This window comes from Rattus norvegicus, chromosome 10 (genome assembly GCF_021556685.1).
Source record: "Rattus norvegicus strain SHRSP/BbbUtx chromosome 10, alternate assembly SHRSP_T2T, whole genome shotgun sequence".
In the NCBI taxonomy this organism is placed as follows: domain Eukaryota; kingdom Metazoa; phylum Chordata; class Mammalia; order Rodentia; family Muridae; genus Rattus; species Rattus norvegicus.
In genome coordinates this window covers 92,592,138-92,611,072 of record NC_141543.1, presented here as the reverse complement: position 1 = coordinate 92,611,072, position 18,935 = coordinate 92,592,138, and the positions used below count along the sequence as shown (strand labels likewise).

The following is an 18,935-nucleotide window of genomic DNA, read 5'->3' as shown; positions in this document are numbered from 1 at the left end:
TGGCAACTGATAAATGTCAGTAACTGACCCAGTTCCAGAGGATCCGACAGCTTTACACAGATACACATGCAGCAAAAACCACCAATGCACATGAAATTTTTAAAAAATTTAAAAGTATTTTTTGAAAAGATTTTGATTATTTTATGTATGTGAGTACATCATCACTCTCTTCAGACACCAGAAGAGGGAATCAGAACCCATTACAGATGGTTGTGAGCCACCATGTGGTTGCTGGGATTTGAACTCAGGCCCTCTGGAAGAGCAGTCAGTGCTCTTAACCACTGAGCCACCTCTCCAGCCCCATAAAAATATTTTTAAAAATCATTTTAAAAAGATGTATTTAAAATGGTTTTCATCTATGTGTGTACACGTGTGTGCAGGGGACAAATGTGTGTACAGATAGATGAGGGGACAACTCCAGGTAGGAAAGAGGACATAGAAGGCATTCCTGAGGTCAGTGATCACAGACACTAAGACAAACCAGTCCTGGGAGTCTTCGTAATTCACTTGAGGGGCTGGGGATTTAGCTCAGTGGTAGAGCGCTTGCCTAGCAAGCACAAGGCCCTGGGTTCGGTCTTCAGCTCCGAAAAAAAAAATTCACTTGGAAGTAGGGAGTTGACTGGATCCCAAAGTCATGGAGAACGTTCATTCCTATCTCTCCTCCCACCTTGTGAGTACTGGGGAATGGACTCCATGAGTCATCTCGTGTAGTCCTATAGCAATCCTTTTAAAAATTATTTATTTTTTTATGTGCACTGGTGTTTTACCTGCATGTGTGTTTGTGTGAGGGTGTCAGATCTTGGAGTTATAGACAGCCGTGAGCTGCCATGTGGATGCTGGGAATTGAACTTGGGTGCTCTGGAAGAACAGCCAGTGCTGTCAACTACTGAAGCCATCTCTCCAGCCTGACCAGTCACTTTTTAATGCAGTGATCAATTCACTCAGTTACCTTAAGCTTAAGACATTTTTAATTTTAAGATGTGAGGGCTTTTTCTTTGTGTGTGCATGTGTGTCTGTGTGTATGAATACATGTGTGTTGCTTGGAATCCAATGTAGGGCCTCAAGCATGCTAGACAGGCATGTACTCTCTGGACTATGTCTCTAGCTCTTTAATTGATACAATGAATGTTCACATAATAACAATAAAATGAGCCAGTGTCATGTGACTAGAAATAAGAATGCAGTAAATTAGCAACTGGAGACCCTAGAGAAAACATTAGAAGTTTTTAGTTTTTAATTTTTTTAAAAAGATTTTTTTTATTTTATGTATGAGTACACAGTCGCTGTCTTCAGACACACCAGAAGAGGGCATCAGATCCCATTACAGATGGCAGTGAGCCACCATGTGGTTGCTGGGAATTGAACTCAGGACCTCTGGAAGAACAGTCAGTGCTCTTAACTTAGGCCATCTCTCCAGCCCTAGTTTTTAAATTTTTGAAACGGTTTTGACATCAGGTGTCATGAATCTCAGGTCTCCAATTCACTATGTCCGAAAGGATAACCTCTGGGTCGCTAGTGACCTTTGGGTGGCTCAGGTGCTGGACCACAGTCATGCCTTTGTTCACAGGGTGTGGGTTTCCCATATACTCTACCAAGTGTGCCTCCACCCAGTAACTACTGAATAACTACTGAAAAAGGGCTTTAGGCCCAGGTGTGGTGGTACTTGCATTTAATCCCAACATGCTTGAGGCAGAGGCAGAGGCAGAGGCAGAGGCAGAGGCAGAGGCAGAGGCAGAGGCAGAGGCAGAGGCAGAGAGGCAGAGGCAGAGGCAGAGGCAGAGGCAGAGGCAGAGGCAGAGGCAGAGGCAGAGGCAGAGGCAGAGGCAGAGGCAGAGGCAGAGGCAGAGGCAGAGGCAGAGGCAGAGGCAGAGAGGCAGAGGCAGAGGCAGAGGCAGAGGCAGAGGCAGAGGCAGAGGCAGAGGCAGAGGCAGAGGCAGAGGCAGAGGCAGAGGCAGAGGCAGAGGCAGAGGCAGAGGCAGAGGCAGAGGCAGAGGCAGAGGCAGAGGCAGAGGCAGAGGCAGAGGCAGAGGCAGAGGCAGAGGCAGAGGCAGAGGCAGAGGCAGAGGCAGAGGCAGAGGCAGAGGCAGGAGGATCTCTGTAAGTATAAGAACGCCTGGTTTATGTATTGAGTTCCAAGATAGTCAGGACTATATAGAGAGACCTTGCCTAGGAAGGAAGGAAGGAAGGAAGGAAGGAAGGAAGGAAGGAAGGGAGGGAAAAACAAAGAAGAAAAGAAGGAAAGAATAAGGCTTTATTTTCTTGTTTATTCTTTCATATATAATCAATCACTCAAGCAAGGAACAGACCAAAAGCCTCACTCCCAGGTCACAGAGGACTCAGAGGGGAACAGGGAAGTGGATTCGGTGACAGATCATGCATTTTTCAAGGACTGAAATAGGAACGAGACACTTTAAAACCCACATGGTTTCCCCAGCATTAAACTCGTATTGGCTTTCCCACAGGGATTAGATTGGGGCCAGTGAGAAGAAATTCAGAGTTCTTAAATGTGTAGAAAACGCTGACAGCATCCCACACTGGAAACGATCCACCCGCACGTCTTCCGGGATATGTTCCTTGCACCTGGAGGTGAGATCTGGCTTCTCATCTCCACCCGCTATCTCAGGCAGACTCTGCTCTACACCGGCTGTCGGTCGCTAACGTGGAGGGAGGGTGAGGTGGTGCTGGCTCTGCGTGGCCACAGAGGAAGCAAATGCTCCGTGTCTTGGGATACATGGTGGGCAGTATCCTCCCCTGTCAGGACTTTGGGGGCCATGGGGAACGTGTCTTGACAGAAGAGACAGCCCCTTCGCTCTACCAGGTAAGTCGTCCTAGACATTATTGAGTAACAGTCATTGTGTTCGTAGGACTGGAGTTTCTGTGGTTTGAGGTGAGTTGAGGGCAAACAGAGCAGACTCTCTGACAAAGCATCCAAAGGCCACTGTCTGGGTCTGCGCAGGATGAGGAGCTGGGCTGTCTGTGTCAGGCAGGTTTCTGCCATGTGCTCAGCATATGGAGAGCGAACCTAGAGCGCTATCTTCAGAGGAACTCCCTGGAGGACTGCCCGCACATGCACTGATAAGGGTTATTCACACAGGGCTGATGCCGTCTGATTCTGATCACGGAGAGGCTGTGGGAGCCTCAGTCGCAGCCTGCCTGCTGCGCGGGGGAGCCCCATAGGCCGTGTGGATTACATCATGAGGCTGTTTGCTAACCCTCATCTTTGACCTCCCAACTCTTTGCTGCTTCCAGCAAATTTTTATCATGTGCAGAAAGAGGTGAATCCCAGAGGAGCCGAGCCTGTTGGGAAACTGACTGGAGAAGCTGTGGTTTCTCCTAGTCTCTTGGTCACAAAACACAAATCCTGTGCACAGAACAGATGGTTTTCTAGAGGCACCGTGAAGGATCTGGGTGTTTAAGGGATTATCCCACCAGCTATGGGCTATGACAGTGCACACTTGTAATCCTAGCAGGAGGCAAACCCAGAAGGCTATAAGTTCAAGACCAGCTTGGGCTATACAGTGGGACCCTGTCTCAAAAAGAACAAACAGGTTATCTTGGGGGTGGGGAGGGTAACTCAGCGATGTAGCAGTTGTGTGGTAAGCACGTGCATCCATGTTTGATCAGAAGCACTACAGAAACAAACAAACAAACAAGCAGCCAACACAAACAAAATGATAAAAATCTATCTTCAAAGATAAATATCTCGCCATCTACCTCTCATTATTGTTTAAATAATTTTTAAAAAATGATTCTTTGTCTAAGATTTATTTGTAATGGTTATTTGTGTGTGTTTGTATGTGTGTTTGTGTTTATGTGGTGGTGTGTATGTGTATGTTTCTGTGTGTGTGTGTAGTTATGTGGTTGTGGTTGTGTGTATATAGTTCTGTGTATATGTGGTTGTGGTTGTATGTGTGTGGTGTGTGTATGTGTGTGTGTCTGTGTGTCTGTTTGCAAAGTGTAAGGTTCGAGTTAACAGCAGTTGTGGGCTACCGTGTGGGTGCCTGAACATGGGTGGTCTGCAGTACATGCTCTCCACCCAGGAGTGCCAGTGGCAGCACAAAACCTGGTCTACAGAACAAGTTTCAGGACAGCAGGGGCTACACAGAGAAACCCTGCCTAAAATAAAAACAAAAACAAAAACAAAAACAAAAAACTGTCCAGTTCAGTTTAACCAACATTTCCAGAGCACGATGCTTCATGGACCCACAGACATTCCAACTTAAATCCCGACTGATCTCTGGGGCGCTGGGGGCACAGGGATCCAGGCATAGGGACCAAAACTGGGAGCTCCTTGTATTGAAGTTGTCATTTTATTTGTACAAATGCCAGGGAGCCCCTTATGAGTCCTCAGCCAGGAAGACTCTGGGACCACACATGCCTGCTGGGGGTCTCCAGAGAAGCCTGAGAAATATCAGTGGGAGGGACACTAACCAGCGAGGTCACCGGACATTTCTCCACAGACAGATATCCAGGAGTTTGGGAGAACATGAGGGAAAGGGGCCAGAAAGTACAGTCTGTCCCACCCTTAAGCAGCACGATGTCCAGGCTACCACCTTCTGCAGAGTAGAGTCCACTCATTCCTTCTCGTTTACTCGCCAGCACAGATGAGCTGAGGGAGGGAGGGAGTGTAATTCACTGTGCACGGCAGCAGACATTGTATTTACTACCAGGAGGAAAGTCTCATTTTATCTGAGGCTCAATCCTGTATTCTGGCTGGGACTCCGGGCTCTGTGGAGAGCGGGGCTTCTTGCCCTTTCTAAGTTACTATTGCTGGAGTAAGTTTTGTTTACAAATTGTAACCAGAGGGGTTGGGGATTTAGCTCAGTGGTAGAGCGCTTGCCTAGGAAGCGCAAGGCCCTGGGTTCGGTCCCCAGCTCCGAAAAAAAGAACCAAAAAAAAAAAAAAAAAAAACCAAAACAAAACAAATTGTAACCAGGATAAACTGCACAGCTGGATCTGAGCTGCACATAGGTATCCCTGAGGTGTGTGCATCAAGTGAAAACAGAAAGATAAACCTCTCTCTCTCTCTCTCTCTCTCTCTCTCTCTCTCTCTGTGTGTGTGTGTGTGTGTGTGTGTGTGTGTGTGTGTGTGTGTGTGTGTATTAAAACAGTATCTCCAGCCAGGCTGACCTTAAATTCTCTTTGTATTCATGAATAACCTTGACCGACCTCCTGTGCTAAGTGTTAGGATTACTGTCTCGTACCACAACTCCTGGTTTATAGGAACCCACTTGGACATGCTAGCCAAGCACAATACGGGCCCAGCCGTGTAATTTTAATTTAGTACTCCCTTTCTTTACAAGTTTGAGTTGGTTTCCTTTTCCTCTCTCCTCCCAAGCAATCAATGGGGGAGGCCATGTTGGCCTGTGGAAACTGGCTGGCTCAGCGGCTGTCACCTTCAGAGCGAGTGACCCAGTTCATTCGATAGAAAAACAAGTTAGGGATCCACGTGGAGGTGGGTTAATGATTGTTAGCCGGTAAAAATGGCTGACTTATCTCTGCTCGGTGAGAAAGTTCAGGTTGAGGACCTTGAACTGTGCACCTGTTGACCAGGCAGCGGAAACCTGGCTCTCAGGAGTGACTGGACATTTTGTTCACTGTAAAAATACCTGAAGGTATCTTGCCCCATGGCAAACAACTAGGAGCGCTCCTTGCTCTCTCCCTTCCTCCTGCCAGCCCGGGATCTACCTTCTCTCCAAATCAAAAAACAATCCTTCCTGAGTCTCCCCCTCCCCCCTAAAAGTGGCTGTTTTTGCCAGCACAACCAGTTCCCTTAGGGACAGATGGCAGACTCTTTTCTCATTCCCAACACAACTTTTGGTGATGCCAAACCTTCCAGTGTTAAGGGAACATTCCTTCTGTCAAATTTGGTCCTTCCTGCTAGCCCTCGGGTTGGTGGCACACCAACTGCTTTTCCCATTCTGACCATGTAATGCCCTCTGAAAGTGTCTTCCGTGAGAAAGTGCCTAATCTATTTCTTTTAGAACCCAGGGCCTTGGGCATACGCAGCAAGTCCTCTGCCCCAGAGCTAAAGGGAAAGATAAGAGCTCAATTTTGAAAACTGAGGTAGTGTCCGCTGGGTACAATGACCTGTATGTACTTCTAGTGCCAGCTATTCAGGAGACCGAGGCAGGTGGATTGCCTAAGCTCAGGTAGTTCAGGGCCAGCCGGGGTAACAAAGCAAGACCCTGTTTAATTGTGAAATTGTGAAAACTGTGCGCCCCCCCACAAAAAAAAAGGGGGCTGGGGATTTAGCTCAGTGGTAGAGCGCTTACCTAGGAAGCGCAAGGCCCTGGGATCGGTCCCCATCTCCAAAAAAAAGAACCAGAAAAAAAAAAAAAAAAAAAAAAAAAAAACCAACCCTAATGATTCATTCAGGGTGAGATGACTCAAAAGGTAAAGGCGACTGCTGCCAAGCCTGAGGACCTGAGTTCAATCCCCAGGACCCACAGGGTGGAAGGAGAGATCGTGACTATGCAAGTTGTTCTCCGACCTTCCCACACATGCCCACACGTATTCACAATCAATAGACAAATTCACAGGCAGTGGTGTCACGTGCCTTTCGGTCCCAACCCTTGAGAGGCAGAGGCAGGTGGATCTCTGAGTTCAAGGCCAGCCTGGTCTACAGAGCAAGCTCCAGGTACCCCTGTCTTATGGTGCAGGCTATCCTCCTCTTTTCTAGCTGGAACCATTAGGAGATGAGTAGTCTCGGAGAACTTTAACACCCCCACCACCCTGAGAGTTCACAGATGCTAAGACAGGAAGAGGTGAGGTCCTGAGTTGTTATGAAAACAAACGCTGAGGTTAGGGAGGCCCTGTGAAGTGAGCGCCTGGTGTACACCTATTTTTAGATATGAAAAACACAGCAGGGCTCAGCTAGGAAGTAAACAAGCAGCAAGTGAGTCCTCAGTCTCCACCGTGCGTGGTGTGGATGGAGGGGGGGAAGCAGGGCCAGGAGGGTCTAACCTGCTTCCCTTCTGAAAGGGCAGACTGGAAAAGGGCCTCCCTTTTGTCTCCCCCAACCCCATTTTAAACATCGTGGGGCTGGGATGCACTTAGCTACCTTTTAGCTCCATGACAAAGCCTTGGAGCACAAGGCCCGCCTTGGGAGCAGGGGACTGAGTGACATTTGAAGCACTTTCCCTTTGAAAGGTTTGGAACGGAAAGAGGTCACAAGAATCCAGGGGAGCTCTCCAACCAGAAACCCAGAGGCAAGAACCTTCCTGCTCTGCTCACCTTGAACCCCAAGTGACCTTGACTTCATCTGCTCCAAGGGAAGTCGACTGTGACCTTTTTGTTGTCAGATCTCACTGACCTCCAAGCATCGGCTTCTTCCTTAATCGCCTAGCCACACGGACGAGGCTGACATCCTGTTTGCTGTGTTCAAGGATGCGCCACTGATCTCCACAGTCTGCCTCTGTAGCCTGTGTGTATTAAGCCTCTCGGAAGACACTGCCCAGATATCCCACACATCCCCCACACCACAGGTTCCTTCCAGATCTGATTTTCCTGCAGCCTTCCCTACTTCGGAAGGGAGACCTTTCTTCATCGCCCTCCCGTGAATACTGAGCTTGACATTCTTTTTTTTTTTTCTTTTCTTTTTTTTTTTTTTTTCTTTTTTCAGAGCTGGGGACCGAACCCAGGGCCTTGTGCTGAGCTTGACATTCTTGTCTTCATCTTCCACATCTCCTCATGACCTCTTGCACTCCCTATCGTCCTTCATTTTATTTATTGTATCTTGGGGTGGGTAGCACAGGCATGTGTATGCACATAGGTGTGCGAGTGTGCACCAGCCCATGCATGTGCATGTGGAAGCCAGAGGTCAAAGGTCAATGTCAGGCGTCTTCTACTTCTCTCCGCCTTATTTTACATTTTAAAAGATTTTTTTTAAATTTATATTCGTTTATGTGCTTGAGTGTTTTGCCTGCTGGTATGTATGTGTACAATTGGGTGTGCCTGGTGCCCACAGGGGTCAGAAGAGAGCATTGGATCCCCTGGAGCTGGAATTATAGATGGTCGAGAGCTGTCATATGGGCGCTGGGAATAGAACCTGGGTCCTCTGCAAGAGCACCAAGGGCTCTCAAGTTCTTTCTAGCCCCCTCCCCCCACACACACACCTTGTTTTTGTGGTTTTTTTTTCCCCCTCAGGGGAGAGCACGAACGCAGTCCCCCACAACCACAAATTATGCAGTTGAGTTTCCCGCATTTGGGGAAATCGCAGGGATCAGCACATCCGGAGTGCAATGGATAAGCCTCACCCTGGGAAAACCACCTTCGTGATCATGGTATCTCCCCTGCCAGGTAAGTATAACACACCTTGTTTTTTGAGACAGGTTTTTTTTGTTTTGTTTTTTGTTTTTTGTTTTTGTTTTCTTTTTTCTTTTTTTTGGAGCTGGGGTTGAGACAGGTTTTTACCGAATGCTATACTTGCCAGTTAGGCTGCACTGGCTCATGGACGGTTCCCAGCATCCACCTGTAGTCATTCTGGGCTTGAGTGCTGGGATCACAGCAATCTCAGCTTGGATGGATGCTGGAGACTGGGTCTGGGTCTCCCGTACTCACGCTTGCACAATCCTTCTACCCAGACCCCTAGTTCCTTCACCGCCTTCTGAGTGTCCACTCGCCTCTCATGCCCCACCCCAAGCCATCCACCTGGTAACAAGACAGGCCTTTTATAAAGTAGCTCTCTCTTTCTACTCCAGAGCCGTTCAGTGACTCCGTGGCCAGCAGAGGGAAGCTCAAGGTCAAGTCTACACAGTGTCAGATCCCAGGTTATCTTTTCAGTCTTGTTCCCTAATGGCCTCTCCTCCGGGTCCCTGCACCCCATAGACACCTGATGTTCCCTAGCTCTCCTCCTCTTTCCACCGGGACTGTCACTTCCTTCTGCTGCACATGTCCTGATTCCAACGACATTCAATGTCAGACTACATAAGCCGTCTCAACATAGTGACCCTCACCTCTGACCTCTGACTAAAGGAGCTGACCCAAACCCCCATAGCACTTAACTGGTCCTAGTCTCTTGGCATGGATCACACTGAAGCCTGCACTGAAGTTGTTCTGTTTATGACTCGAGTCTTTTCCTTCTACGCTGAGCCTTGAGGGCCAAGACAGCATCTCTTTTTGTCTCTAAAATTGAGCTCTGCTCACCTATCAGCTGCTTAGTGTGAGTGTGGATGGGATGGGGGAGAGCGTGTTCTTAGCCCTGGCCTTGGCCCCTTCGCCTTTGACAGTGCCTCGCTTCTTATCAGGACATGAAGTCACATCTTTTTCCTTTGAATCTGAGTCTAGTCTTGTGACTTGCCTGGGCTAATGGGATGTTAGCAATAGGGAGGCAGGAGGCCGGGGAGATGGCTTAGTTGTAAAATGATTGTTGGGCAAGTAAGTGTGGGGTCATGACCTCTGAATCTTAGCACTCTTGTAAAAAGACAGCCATATGGTATGCGTCTGTAACTCCAGAGCTGGGGCAGAGCCAGGGACAGGAAGCCAATTAATAAAGTCCAATTTCAGTGAGAGACCCCATCTCAAAAATAAAACCAGCTAGCTGGTTCACTGGGTTAAAGTGCTTGTTGACAAACCCAAGACCTGAGTTTGACCTCTGGAACCCACATGTTGGAAGGAGATAAACAACTGCCACAAAATTACCCCTGACTTCCACATGCACACAGTGGCATGTGTCCGGCACCCCACCCCCATCCCCTGTGCAAAACAAACAAATGTAAAAAAAATGTAGAGAGTAATGGAGGAAGACACTGGTCATCTGGCCTCCACGGGCAAGTGCATGTATATATGTATAACACACACATCATACTGCATACACATGTATACACACGTACACATATGTACACACATGCACACACATACACACACATGTACACACATGTACACCCACACACACATGCCCGCACATGCACGCACATGCGCATACACGCACACACACACACATCTCATATACACACATGCATACTACTGAGTTGATCCAGGAAAAGACCTAGAAAACATTTTCTCACTACAGCTTCCTCCCTTTGGGCTGTGGTTTGGGCTCCTAGACCACAGTGGCAAGCCTACAAGAGACATGTTGCTACAACCGCAGCCCTAGACAATAAATAAATAAAGCTACTTTGTACAACACAGATCCTGTCCACTAGCCAGATAGCCAGCTGCAGCCTTGCCAGGAGAATCCAGGAGGAAGAACTGCCTGGCTGAGCTTAGCCCAGGCTGCCCACCCTCCGTGGGCAAGGTAAATTGGTATGTTGTTCTGAGACATGAGGTTTTTAAAATGATTACTTCCACACTTACTGAAATAGCTTATAGCCAGGTAGTGGTGGCCCCACATCTTTAATTTCAGCACTTGGAAGGCAGAGGGAGGTGGATCTCTTTGGTTGGGAGGCCAGCCTGGTCTACAGAATGAGTTCCAATACAGCCAGGTCTACACAGAGAAACTCTGCCTTGAAAAACCAAAAAGAGGGGGGGAAAGTATAAATTCTGTTATTAAAAATGTTAAATAAAGGGCTGGAGAGATGACTCAGTGGTTAAGAGCACTGACTACTCTTCCAGAGGTCCTGAGTTCAATTCCCAGCAACCACAAGGTGGCTCACAACCATCTGTAATGGGATCTGATGCCCTCTTCTGGTGTGTCTGAAGACAGCTACAGTGTGCTCATATACATGAAATAAATAAATAAACCTTTTTTTAAAATTAGCTTAAGGGGTTGAGGATTTGGCCCAGTGGTAGAATGCTTGCCTAGCAAGTGCAAGGCCCTGGGTTCGGTTCCCAGCTCCAAAAAAAAAAAAAAATTAGCTTAAAATTTACTTAATTCTCTTTTAAAAAAAATGGATATATATATACAATATATATATATATTACTTATTTTGTGTATCTGAGTATGTTGCAGCTGTCCTCAGACACACCAGAAGAGGACATCAGATCCCATTACAGATGGTTGTGAGCCACCATGTGGTGACTGGGAATTGAACTCAGGACCTCTGGAAGAGCAGCCAGTGCTGAGCCATCTCTCCACCCCCTTCATTCTCATAAAAACCCTGAAGCAGGTTTTCTTACTCTTCCTACTGCTCAGTGATAGAATTGAGGCACTGGGGATGTTTAGTAACTTGGAACTACTTAGGTGTCCAATGGACTGGATCAAATCCCAGCAGTGTCATCCCAGAGGCAGCCTAACCACTAACGTAAACCACCGAGCCCCATTGCTTCTGCTTATCTAGGGCATGAAAACAGCAACACACTGAACTGCTGCCTCCGAACCATTCCCTCCCTCCCCTCAGAGGTTCCAGGAGATAGAAGAGAAAACCCTGTGGCCCAATTTCTCAGTCCCTGCCCCTACTCTGTGGCCTGTGGGATTGATCTCCAAGTTCTGGGTTCCTTCTGAGCCGGGGAATTGCTTTTCTGACTTGCTCATATCCACCCTCCCAGAATCCTTTGTCCTCAGTTCCTTCCTGCAACCTTTGCTGGACAGGAGTTTAGGTAATGGCAGTGTCCCCTGGAAAGGAAGTGTTTGGGCCTGCCATGTCAGTATTGCCCTTTGGCCTTGTGTCCTGTCCCAGGCTGACAGTGCAAAGAGTGGGTCATTCACCTGGGCTCTTTGGACTTCCACTCTTTTTGAGGGAGTCCTAGCAGAAGATAGATGTGAAATGGCTTTTAAGTTTTAAGACAAAGAAGTGATGTGACTAATAATAATGATGACGATGACTGCCTGTTTCAATTTCAATAGAGACTCATTTGAGCTTCTGTATGGGTGCAATGCCAGGCTGGCCACCAGCCCCAAGACCAAAACCTCTAACTCTTCTGTGTGATGTGTGTGTGTGTGTTTGTGTGTGTGTGTGTGTGTGTGTGTGTATGCATGTGTGCGCAAGTCTCTCTCTCCCTCTCTTTCTGTGTGTGTGTGTGTGTGTGTGTAGATCAGAGACTACCTTATGCACCATCTATCTTGCTTTTAAATTAATTAGTTATTAATTTAATTAATTATTAATCTAATCATTAATTAACAAATCTTGTTTTTTCAAGACAGAGTTGGCTGGCCTGGAACTCTGAACTGCACAGAGAAACCCTATTTCGAAAAACCCAGAAACCAAAACCAAATAAATAAAAGTACTTGCCGCTCTTAGCAGAGGAATTCAAGAGTTTGATTCCCAGAACCTACGTGGCAGCTCACAACTGCTTGCTAAGGAGATCTAAGGCTGCATAAGACACTTCAAGGGCAAGTTCTCAGCACAAAGGAGATTTATTTTGAGGGACAAAGGGCAGGGAATGAGACAAAGACAGGAGACAGAGGATGAGGGAAAGGGAAAAGGACCAATGTGGAGGGAGAAAAAGGGCAAGGGGCAGGGGCCAGGATATTTGCCTCAGGGACAAAGGATTGCTTCTGGATAGAGAGGAGACAGAACTGGGCTGTAGGCAAATGGAGGTCTAAATAAAGGTAAAGGGGGAAACCTGTGTTAAGATGAGGTGTTTACGTTTGATTGGGCCTGTTAATTAGGTGAGCCAAAGGAGCTTTTGATGGATGGACTTCAATACTTTGATAGCTGGACCTTGGTAGTCAGTCTCCAGAGGAGGAAGTGACCAAAAGGGAGTCGATCGGAGGAGGCTGGCTTTAGGAGTGATATCTAATGATTTTTGGCAAGGCAGAGGGTATGGCGGAAGGACAAGCATGCTTGTGTGCTTGAGCCCCTTCAGTTTGTAACCCCTATTCTAGGAGATCAGACGCCCTCTTCTGGCCTCTGTAGCTGATACACGCATGTGGCACACTTACATGCAGGGAAAACATTCACACACATAAAATGAAAATAAACATCTCTTTTAAAAATAAGTGAATTAGATGCCACTGTGACCCTTCTTCTTGTGTAGATCCTGGGGACAGAACTCAGGTCCTTATGCCTGCGGAGCAAGCATTTCCTCAGCCTGAGGAATTCTAGTTCCATGCTTTGTAAGCAGGGGACACAGGTAGGCAGTTCAGTTTATGAACCTCCACTGTAATGTTCAGAACGACACAGGCAGGAGTTAGGGAGAGCTGGCAGCCGTGTGCTTGGAAGAAAGTGGCAGGAGTGAACAATGTTTGAGTTGAGTTTTACTGGGTGAGGAAGGTGTCATAGAGTAGGGGTGCACTTGGGCAGAGGTGAGTTACATGCTTTGTAAAGGCATGAGGTCTAGGATGTGCTGAGTCAGGACATCAGGCTTCCTGACTGGAGAGTAAGGGACCGATGCCCCCATGTGTGGGAAGCACTGAAGATTTAAAGGAACAGTTGGCCAAGGAAAGATTGTAGGAGGAAAGGAAGGTAGGAATTCACTTACATTATACCTGCCTCTGGGGCTGGGATGTAGCGTAGGTAGCAAAATGCTTGGCTAGTGTGCACGAAACTGTGGATTTAGTCCCCAGGATCTCATAGACCAGACGTGGTGGTGTATGCTTGCACCCAGCTCTGGGGGGCGCAGTAGTAGCAGTAGGCTCAGAAGTTCAAGGTTGCTCGAAGCTACCTAGTGAATGGGAGGCCGCCTGGACTGCACGAGACCTCAAATTAAAACCTGAAAAATGAATCGGAAAGTTAGGTGTGAGAACTGTGCCTGGGCTTGCATGTCAGCATAGGTCCCTTGATGTCTGCTAGCATAGTTCAACTATTTCTGGATGAAATCACTTCAGTTCAAAGGAAGCCCTGGGTTGCAATCTGAATCCATCTGTGCATCTAGGATTGTCTTTTAGAGAGAATCTGGATTGGCCGGAAGTGACACCTGAAGGCCAGTTTGTTTATTCACCGAAACCAACGGACCTAACACACTGATCACAAGAAACAGGTTTGGGGGTTGGGGATTTAGCTCAGCGGTAGAGCGCTTGCCTAGCAAACACAAGGCCCTGGGTTTGGTCCTCAGCTCTGGAAAGAAAAAAAAAAGAAAAAGAAAAAAAAGAAAGAAAGAAAGAAAAAATAGAAAAAAAGAATAAAGAAACGGTTTATTTCCAAGAGAGAAGCAAGGCCTAGGACCAGCATTTAGCAGAGTACTCCCTGCCCAAGACTGAGTCAACCCCTGGAACCAGCATAAAAGTAGGAGAGAATCAACTCCATGGAGTTTTCCTCTGACTCCCACAAGTACATATATGCACTCTGAATGCTTGCTCACACGTTCACACTTGGTGGTTTAAATGTGCTCTTCCCCATATTCTCAGCCATTTAAACACTTGGTGCTGCTGTTATGAAAGGTTTAGGAGGAGTTATCATTGTTATGGAGGAGTGTATCATTGTGAACAGGCTTTGGGGTTTTAAAAACCATGCGCCCCTCCTGGTTTGCTCTGTCTGCTTCCTGCTTAGGGATCCAAACGTGGACTGCTTCTGCTCCAGCTGCTGTGCCTGCCTACTGCAGCCCTCCCCCGGTTCCTGTGTCTCTTCTGTCTCCTGTTTTTTTACTCCATTCTTCATTGTGACTGTTGTCAATGTACGAGACTGGGGTGTCTCTGTCAGTACAGTGCTTGTGGAGCACACACAGGGCCCTGGTTTCATCTCCAGCCTGATATAGATCAGGCATGGTGGTGCATGTCTGTAATCCAGCACACAGAAGACAGGCAGACAGATTTTGGATTACAAACACCCGTGAGAGTACAATCTAAATTCTACCAGGAATGTTTTCCTAGTGAGGCTGCCACGAATCTTCTCTTACCATCTACCCAGCAAACATAACTCATTTCTCCACCACACATCTGATAGCCTTTAGTTTGAGCAGCTCAAGATCCATAAATCAGGATATGTCCCTTCCTTCCACAGGAGGAAAAACAGTGTGAGGACCTTTTTACAGTCCACCTCTCCAAGCCTTGTGATCACCCACCACTCATCTCCCCCAGACAGAGGCTTTCTCTATGGAGCTGTTCTGGGGAGCAGCTCAGCAGCAAAACTCACCAGTGACCCCACTGACTGCTATGGTTGCTGCCAGGCACAGGGGATATTAAGTTTAACATCTCTTTCCTTTTTTTTTTTTTTTGGCGCTGAGGACAGAGCCCAGGCCTTGCGCTTGCTACGCAAGCGCTCTACCACTGAGCTAAATCCCCAACCCCTCTGTTTTTGTTTTTGCCTGCACGAATGTATGTGCGCACTACAAGTATGCAGTTTCTAAAGAGGCCAGAAGAGGGCGCCAAATCCACTGGAACTAGAGTTCCATGTAGGTGCTCGGAACTAAACCACCGTCCTGTAGCAACAGCCCTAAGTGCTCTTATCCACTGAACCATCTCTCCCATCTCTCCACCCCTGACATCACCTACCTTTGTGGTTCAGGATGGCCTGGTACTTAGTACAAAATTCAGGTGAGTCTCAAACTTACAATTTCCTACCTCAGGGCTCCAAATACTGAGATGCCAAGTGTAACCATAACATCTGAATACCTCATCTAATTTTACCATTCATTTATTATAAGAGTGTGTGTGTGTGTGTGTGTGTGTGTGTGTGTGTGTGTGTGTGTGTGTGTGTCATCTGCCAGCAAAGCCCTGCATCTTCTGAAGTCTCTTGGGTCCTTTCCACCCTCTGTCCCTGGATCTCAAATTTAGCTCTACCACCCCTGTCAACTGGACAACCACATCCTGGGCAGAGGGGCTGAGGGTTCCAGAGATGGGACCTGATTTCCTCACATCCTGGGGGTGGGGGAGGGTGGGAGAGGGTGGGGGAGAAGGGCTCTTCATTTTTGACCTGGTAGCATGTCTAGGAAAAGATGTCGAGGGGACCTTAAACATAACGTGTCTCACTGGTACAGAATGGGAGACTGTTCTAGTTAGAGACAAGAGGTCAACCTAATGGCTGTAAAGTGAGAGGAGCAGGGCAGGAGAGGCCAGAAGACATAGGATCATGGGAAGCCTTCATGGATGCTTGTTTCTGGAGAATGAGTGTAAAAGTAACTTTTAAAATAGCCAGATGTAAATGTTGAGGCTTACTGCTCACCCTTTACTAGCTTTCTGAACTCTGGCTGGTTGGTTCAACTCAGCTGTTCCGGCTCAAACTCTTCTCCAAGCTGACTGATTCAGTCTGGCTTCTCTCAGCTTTTCACTGAATTACGTGCTTGGCCTCAACCTAACTCTGACAACCTGTTCTATTCTTCTGGTTCCTTCTTATTCTCTGACTTCAACTGTCTCTGCTGACCTGCACTGACTGAACAGAACTCATGAATGAACTGCACTGACTGAACAGAACTCATGAATGAACTGCACTGACTGAACTGAACTCATGAATGAACTGCACTGACTGAACAGAACTCATGAACGAACTGCACTGACTGAACAGAACTCATGAATGAACTGCACTGACTGAACAGAACTCATGAATGAACTGCACTGACTGAACTGATTCCCAACTCACTCTCCCCATGCTGTTCTTTTCTTTTTCTTTTTCTTTTTCTTTTTTTTTTTTCTTCTTTTCGGAACTGGGGACCGAACCCAGGGCCTTGCGGTTGCTAGGCAAGCGCTCTACCACTGAGCTAAATCCCCAACCCCTCCCCGTGCTGTTCTTGAATATCTTCTCCTTCCTCTTGTTTTTGTTTTGTTTTGTTTAGAATTATTTATTTATTTTATGTATGTGAGTACACTGTAGCTGTCTTCAGACACACCAGAAGAGGGCATCGGATCCCATTACAGATGGTTGTGAGCCACCATGTGGTTGCTGGGAGCTGAACTCAGGACCTCTGGATGAGTAGTCAGTGCTCTTAACCACTGAGCCATCTCTCCAGCCCCCCCCACCCCGGTTCTTTTAAATAGCTTCTCTTTCCTCTACTATTTTTATGAGAGCTGGGTGTATCCTATCTCTGATTTCTTCTGTCAAATCTTTCTGATTTGTCATTTTGTCTGCCTCTCAATTAGACATCTTTCAAACATGGCTATTCCTCCTATAACTAAATTTACCTCAAAGATGTGCACTAAGGACGTGTCTATATCTTAGCCAGAGGGATTACAGGTGTATGCTGTGTCTGCATTTCTGCAGGATCACATGGTCTTTGGATGTGATCCCTTGCCAGAGCAGCCACATTGCTGGATTAAAATTCTTCTACAGATAAGGCCTCCCAGAAGCCTATGTCTCTAGCTGGACTTTAGGAAATTTGATGGCAGATCCTCTCCCTTCTTCTTGAGAGCTGTGGGTATGAGCTCCTTTCAAGGCGGTGAGAAACAGAAACTTCAAATGGGATGAGATTTCCACACAGTCCCCCTCTCTCTCCACAGAGTAGCCCTCCCTGTTCTCTAGGATGCTGAGACTGGTTTCTGTCTTCCTCACCTGACTTCTGCAGCAGCTATCTGGGGCAGAGGGTAGGGGGCAGGACGGTATGATAAATATTGTTAATTGAAAATACATTTTTCGGGGTTGGGGATTTAGCTCAGTGGTAGAGCGCTTGCCTAGCAAGCGGAAGACCGTGGGTTCGGTCCCCAGCTCTGAAAAAAAGAAAAAAAAAATACATTTTTCGAACATTCTGGTGAGCATTTGGCAAACAAACAAATCATTTGATAAATGATTTAAAAACATGGCTGAGGGTGTGGCACCGCATTTGTTAGTGCGGCGTTTGCCTAGCATGATCGAAACTCGGGTTCCATCCCCAACATCACAGAAAGCCAGCCAGCACGGTGGTGCACGCCTGTATCCCCAGCCCTCAGGAGAATGAGGTGTTCCGAGCTATCCCCTGCTACATAGAGTACTCAAGGGAACACTGAGCTACAAAATACTTGGTCTTGGTTAAAAAACAAAAACAAAAACAAAAACAAAAAAACCCAAAATGTACTAGACAGGAAGAGTGTGCGAGACAGATTCTGTCATCTCTGATGAACAGTCCTTTGACTCCTCTTGTTTCTCCTTTCAGGGAGGTCCGGAGTGGGTATGGAAGAGAGATGTGGTGAGAGGACTGGAGTCTTGGAGAAGAGAGGGTAAGGTTGGGAGGGGTGGGCGAAGACGCTGGAGTGCTTCCCTAACACCGGAAGAGCAGCTCACTGGGGAATTCCATGGGACTCCCAAGTAAAGACTGAATGTGTGTGCCCATTCCCTGGCGGATGAGGAACTCTGCCTTCTTCCCACCCACCCAAAGCTTGGAGAAGGGCCAGCTTCAGGGAGGAGCCTGTAGCCCCGCCCCTCCTCACCATGTCATCATCAAGGCTTCAGAAAGGGGCCTTCTCGGTGTCATCTAGAACAGGGGCAGCTCACATTCTTTTACCAGAGACCTCTCTTCAGGTGTGAATATAAAACATGGAAAGACGAGTTTATTCCTGAGCCAAATGTGCGCGACCCTGGCCCCGGAACACATATTGCCTCAAGTAGCCTATCCGAACTCGGAAACCATTTCATGGAGTTTCAAACCTAAGGAAAGTCATAAGCCAGGATATTTTCTAATACATCGGTGGAAGTCTCAGGTTAGGGGGATTCAGCAAAGTGAGGAGATCTCTGGTATAGGTTTCAGATGTTTTACCGCGATATTGTTCTTAGCTTTTGAGTAGTTTGTTGTCAGTGGTTTGCTAAGAGAGTTTGCTTGTTTGTCTCGTTGACTTTTGTTTTGAGACAGGGTCTCATATATCCCAGGCTGGTATTGCATTCACTGTGTGATGGAGAATGACCTTGAACTCCTGAAGCTCTTGCTTCTACCCTTCAAGTGCTGGGATTACTGGATGGAGCAACCATACTATGATTCAAAAGGTTTTACCTCATAGTTGCAAAGATGTTAGGTCAGACACACCAGCGGGCAACAGGTGTCTATTAAAGAGACTGAAGGTGGGGTTGGGGATTTAGCTCAGTGGTAGAGCTCTTGCCTAGCAAGCGCAAGACCCTGGGTTCGGTCCTCAGCTCCGAAAAAAAGAAAAAAGAAAAAAAAAAAAGAGAGAGAGACTGAAGGTAGCCCAGGATTACTTAGCTCTGGATCTGCAACATTCCAACTCTCCACAACCATAAAATTCTAATTAGATCCTTAACGTAGCTGTGGCTTTGTTTTTT

The 18,935-nt window shown here is 47.2% G+C and overlaps 1 long non-coding RNA gene and 1 other non-coding gene across 5 annotated transcripts; one reads left to right on the top strand and one right to left on the bottom strand.

The window, feature by feature from the left end:
• The first annotated feature begins 1,966 nt into the window (after positions 1-1,966).
• LOC134480877 (uncharacterized) lies at positions 1,967-18,911 on the top strand. 4 transcript variants are annotated; one of them, XR_015632126.1, is made up of 6 exons: positions 1,967-2,097; positions 2,463-2,586; positions 7,153-7,426; positions 8,149-8,301; positions 8,703-8,771; positions 12,023-12,119. It is a non-coding gene; the product is annotated as an uncharacterized LOC134480877 (long non-coding RNA). The 4 variants fall into 4 exon arrangements; XR_015632124.1 differs by lacking the exons at positions 1,967-2,097; positions 2,463-2,586 and having other exon boundaries at positions 6,886-7,426; XR_015632127.1 differs by lacking the exons at positions 1,967-2,097; positions 2,463-2,586; positions 8,703-8,771; positions 12,023-12,119 and adding an exon at positions 17,818-18,911 and having other exon boundaries at positions 6,886-7,426.
• On the bottom strand, positions 8,146-8,309 carry LOC120095407 (U1 spliceosomal RNA). Its single transcript, XR_015632548.1, has one exon. It is a non-coding gene; the product is annotated as a U1 spliceosomal RNA (small nuclear RNA).
• Positions 18,912-18,935: the final 24 nt, after the last annotated feature.